The sequence below is a fragment of the Rhyacophila brunnea genome, unplaced genomic scaffold (genome assembly GCF_057557595.1).
Source record: "Rhyacophila brunnea isolate RB1 unplaced genomic scaffold, BYU_Rbru_1.0 scaffold_22, whole genome shotgun sequence".
NCBI classification, from domain to species: Eukaryota; Metazoa; Arthropoda; class Insecta; order Trichoptera; family Rhyacophilidae; genus Rhyacophila; species Rhyacophila brunnea.
In genome coordinates, this window is record NW_028232882.1 from 32442632 (window position 1) to 32448656 (window position 6025).

The window sequence follows — 6025 nt, forward strand, 5'->3', positions numbered from 1 at the left end:
TTCAATCCTACATCTGTCACATGCCGGGCGAATGCTTCACCAATGAAATTACAGATTCAATTCAATTCATTTATTTTACATATTGTGGACATTACAAATTATAAGTTTAAGACGTTCACAACATGACATTTAGAAACAACGAAATATTATTAAAACAATATTAGGTACATAACAAAAGAGATAGATCAGTATTAAGTTATTCTACAGTATAAAATGTGTAAATATAAAAAAAATATATAGGTACAAGGAAGTACACCGGATGAGTTAAGCAGACGATTTTTTGACTCAGTTCACTAAACACTTCAACTCACTCAGTTCAAATTCAAATTTTATTTATTTTTACATAATATATTGAACATTACAAATTATTAATTTAAGACGTTCACAATATGACATTTAGAAACAAATAAATGTTAATAAATAGTATAATATAATAATTGCAAGATAAAAAGAACTTTTTATATACCACGTTTTTAAATTTTCTGTTGAATCATATAAACTTGACAATTATATGTATTAATAAAAACGTTTTATTGTACTTGATAGAAATACTGAATAAATATTATAGAATATTGATTGACATTTCATATTGATTTCTCTAGTAACGCACGTATATATTAATAATTTAGTTACTAGGCCACCCTTAGCAACTGACAATAATAACTTTCCATACAAAACAGAATTAACTGAAAATGAATTCAATTCTGCTTAAAAATGGCTAAAAAGAATGCATTGTCGTCGTGTTCTGATATATTCTAAAAGTTTCAAATGTCTAGCTAGTCGGGAAGTTAGTTAAAAATCTTCAATCGTCTAATACAAATCTTGGACAAACAAGAAAAAAAATGTACTGGACAAATAAGAATACGAGCTAATAAAAACGTGATAAAAAAGAAATACATACATCAGCATTAAGTTATTAAACAGTAGAAAAGTGTAAATACAAAAGTGTTTTTGTTGGGGCACATTTTTTATTACTACCCCTGGTGCTAAAATATCTTAATAAAGATTATTGTGATTCGCTAATGCAATCAAATATACTATTTTAATAGATAACTAAAGTCGTATGTAATATGTTACTGGTAGAGCTTCAGGTGTTCTTAATTTGAAAAGCAATGCTTTATTGAACTGATATTATACTACAATAAGATTAATAAGTCTGCATATTGTTTACCTTGAGTTCAATGCCATATGTGTCATTAGAACCGAACTCATAATATATGCAAAGATTTACCTAAAACACTTAAAGAGGCCGGTTTGCATTAGTCGAGTAATTTAGTCGATGGCGAGTAATTTAGTAACTAAACGTCGACGAACAGACAAATTTAGTCGAGTAATTGAGTAAAATCATTTAGTCGAGTCAGTCCATTTCTGTTCTAATTTTTCGGTGGATCAACGACCCCCACCACCTCTCACTAAATACTATACAAGCCACGAGCCAACTCTGAACACGTTATTTTTAGTCAAGTACATTAGTTGTCGAAGAATTTCTTCCTCCAATTCTTCTAATATAGCCATTATTAATGAACTTATTTATTTTTCGAATATACATAATTTAAAAACAATTATAAGGCCAGTGGTCACTTATGGCTGTGAGACTTGGTGCTTAACTCAAAACGAGGAAAACAAATTAGCTGTCTTCGAGCGCAAAATACTTGGACCCACATTGGAAAATGGGAACTACAGAATAAAAATGAACCACGAGTTGGAAGAGCTGATTGAACAGCAAACAATCATAAGATACTGTAAGTACCAAAGACTACGATGGGCGGGACATGGGGAGAGAATGCCTGAAGTTAGAGCGCCAAGGATCATGACGAAGTGGCTACCCCAACGGAAGAGACCCAGAGGCCGTCCAAGAAGGAGATAGGTTGACGCCGTAGAAGTGGACTGGCTTCATATGGGAAGATCCGGTAACTGGAGAAGTGTGGCGAGATACCGGAGTGAGTGGAGAGCGGTTGTGGAGGAGGCCAAATCCCACCCCGGGATGTAGCGCCGTAGAAGAAGAACATAATTTGAAAACACTTCGAATCAGGTTCATCACGCAGGTTCAAACCTGGTAGGTGTCGTATTTTTATAAAAAAAAGATTTTTTTCTATTGATTATATTATATTTCTCAGAAGTATTTTTAAATTATGTATGTTCGATAAAAATACTGTTACTTTATTAAATCTTGTGAATTATTCGTTGAATAAAAAAAAATAGTTAATTATTTATTGTTGTTTTGTAACGTTGTGATCTATTCATTTTGATACGTCACTCACTAATGTACTGTGTTCGGACATTTTTCAGTTACTAAATCATTTAGTGGTGACTAAGTCACTCGCCACTCGACTAAACTACTCGACTAATCCGAACCGGCCTTAACCAAGAAAACACTGGTTATAGAGACCGTTCATGTGTAATGGAGTTTCAACATTTAGGATTGCAGAGGCTTACCGAATCACAATATCCTTTCAGTCATCCACTCGTATAGCGATAGGGTGTTATTAAAAATTCAATGTGTTTGTTGTTCACTGATAACTCCAAACTTTCCAAGAAAGTTACCACCTTGGACGATTGCTGTCAGCTTCAACTTAAAATAATAATTATCAAACACTTCATTTTGTATTATTACAGGATGATGTCACTGACTGAACTCTTGGGGATCTCAAGCGAGCGAGAAGCCCACCTGCTGCGGTGCGTCTATATCCCCACGCAGTAGAGGACACCAGTGATGGTGGTAATTGAAAAAAAAATCCCTTTGTTTTTTATGAATTCGGTTTCATCATATAGGCACACTATTTTAATAATTATTTCAATTGCTATTTTAATAATTTTACTTCATAATATTATATAGGTAACTTCAACATTTTTTTAATTTTCTGCGTTTTATTTGTATACAGCAGCGGTCGGCAAACCGCGGCTCGCGAGCTACATGCGGCTCTTTGGCCCCTTGAGCGCGGCTCTGCCACAAATGCCATCTACCCTATTTGACATGGCTACAACATGGACCCTGAAGGCAAGAGAACGGAAGGCAATTGATGCCTTTGAGATGTGGTGTTGGCACCGAATGCTTCGCATTTCTTGGACGGAGCACGGGACAAACCAGTCAATCATCCAGAGACTGAAGATAAAGGAATGGCTCTCGACGATATGTCTGAGAAGAATTCTGCAGTTTTTTGGACATATTGTCAGGCGCGGACCGGACAACCTGGAGAGACTGGTAGTTTTGGGTAGCCTCCAGGGAAAGCAAAGCAGAGGAAGAGCGTCTGCGCGATGGAGCGACCAAGTGAAAGAGCTGACTGGGGGCACCGTCCGTTCTGTCCTGAGAGAAGCGGAAGATCGAGAAGGATGGAAAGTCTTGGTCGCTCAAAAGATGGCGAAATTTAAATGTGGTCACGATCCTCAGCCATGAGTGCATGACCAAGAAGAGACAAAAAAGAAGCAAAGGAAAACGGAAGACGAAAACCGTGAATTAAAAGTTGAATGGACCGAGACTTTTGCGTTTATTCAAAACTTAAATGGCCTACCGACCTCTATTATTTGTCGGGAAAAATTGGCGCATAACAAGAAGTCAAATTTGGAGAGACACTTTACAACTAAACACGCCCTGTCACGTCATTTAGCACTAAATATCCTGTCAGTGATGAAAGGAAGAGAGCGGTTGAGGACCTTTAGAAGAGTCATGAAAAATCAAGTTCTCTATTTCGTTACTGAATACAATCTTCCAATAATGTTAATAAAGCAAGTTTTGTGGTTAGTAAAGTAATTTCTAAGAGAGTAAGAGTAAATTGAGATGTCACCTTATTAATGAGAATCTGGAATTGTACTTAAATTTAAAAACAACAACATGCAAACCTGACTTCCCAAACTTTCCAAGGAGATAGATGCATGCCCATTATGCACATTGAGTGTTTGTCAGTTATTGTCATGATTTATTTTTATGGATAACCTACTGAAAATTTATTTTTAATAAAATAAGACCATTATTACGTATGGTATCAAGTTTTATTATGTAAATAAACAGTGTATTTTAAGTAAAATTTGGCTCTCAAAAGAAATCTCAATCGTTGTACTGTTGATATTTGGCTCTGTTGACTAATGAGTTTGCCGACCACTGGTATAGAGTATAGACGTTAGCAAATGCAGAAAAACTAAATTGATAATATTATAATATTAGCTTGGGGTAGACATAACAAATTGGACTTCAATATTGATACAAGTAATTGATTTACCATTGCCTCATAGGTATTATTTTTCCTATAGACGATGCATAGCAGAGTTCTTTCGCGGATATCATCTGTAAAAGATCTTGGTATTATATTTGACAGTAAACTGATGTTTCAATTTGTAAAAAGGCGCTACAAATATCTTCGTCTTCCGTATTTTCTGGGTCTTTTCGGATGCTACTGCATTCAAAATCCTTTATAATTCCTTAATTCGAACCAGGTTTAAGAGTGGTGTAGGATGGTTTTTATTTATTTATAATATTTATAAACACGTTAAACCCCACATTGCCAGTTATAGTATGTTATAGTATTTATAAAATTGAAACACTTCCGGTTTAGTATTTAATCAGAGTTCACAGAGATTTAATCAATAATAACAGAGAATACTTCAAACGGTACACAAAAACAGATTAACAAGATAAGATTACTCGCTTGACAAAATAACCAGATGATCTTTCCAAAGGATTAGTTCAGTTCAGGTATGTATCACATTTGACAACTAGAAACCACACTTATCATTAGAAACAAATCTTAATAGTGTAAGGTGCTTAGTTTTAAAATAGAGGACCTGTATGATCAAAAGGGTCAGAGCTAATCCGACTAAGCTGACTAGCTATAAAAGTGTGAGAGATCTGTGAGAGATATCAATAACGGAGTCAACATAGACTTAAATCCTAATCCGTCTACCTACATAGCGGTTGCGGCGTCCAGTCTATGGGCCGCTCCATCTATGGGTCTCTTTTCGAAGTCACGCCGCTATACTGCCCCCATAAGCAAAAATACAGCTAATTTTTATAAAAACATAAATGTGTATAACTTGAAATCCTTTTTATTTAGGTACATAATTAAAAAATAATCATAATAAATTGAAGTTACACTTCTTTTGGCGCGTTTGGGAAAACAGATCAGAGTGTATTTTTGGCGTGTGACGAAGTTGCGCGCGCCGATGCAGCACATAATTTATTAATATGATTATATTAATTTCGGTCTCAAGGATACCTACATGCGCATGCATTATTAAAATAGTGGGTCTATTAATTGGGTACCGCATCAGTAGTTGAAGTACGGCCTTATGGTAGAGAAAGTTCAGAAGAAATTCCCGAGATATCTTAAATTGAGACTGTATGGATACCAGATATGGCTTTATCCAACAGATTCATCATATTTTGTATGATCACATACTGTAGTCTAAGCGTCAGAAGAAATATATATATTTGGCTACGTACCTTTTCGGTTTTACACGGGATGTGAATTTAAACTGTATTTTTGGTAGTGCGAATTCCTGGTAATTATCTTAAAAATCGAGAACATCAGTTGTTTTTCTCCCACGATGCAGAACTAACATTTGCACCGCAGCCTTCTTTATGAATAATAATATTAAGTATGTAAGACCATCTCTCCCCTTCAAGTCTTAAAGTCGTATATGAAAGACCCCTTAATAGCAGATAGTTCGCTGGATAAGGCATATATGAAGCAGGTTTCAACGATATGCTCAGTGGGTTGGATTTTTTCGCACCCACACAAAAAGACAGATTTAATTCTATATTATGTTGTATGCACATCTGGTATATTCTTTAAGTATTAAGTTGAGACTAGTGATTACTTCATCTTGTCACGCCCCATAGTTGGAGCATAGGGAAAATACAAGACAGCACCATTGCTCGGTCCATCGCTACGTCTTGCGTCTCCTGCCATATGATACTTGCAGTGCGTAAATCGCTTTTGTAGTACTGCTACAGAAAGAAGGAGACTGATGGTGTGCCAAAAAAAAAACAAAATAATGATAAGAAAATATTTGGTCACCACAAGTTAGTGAA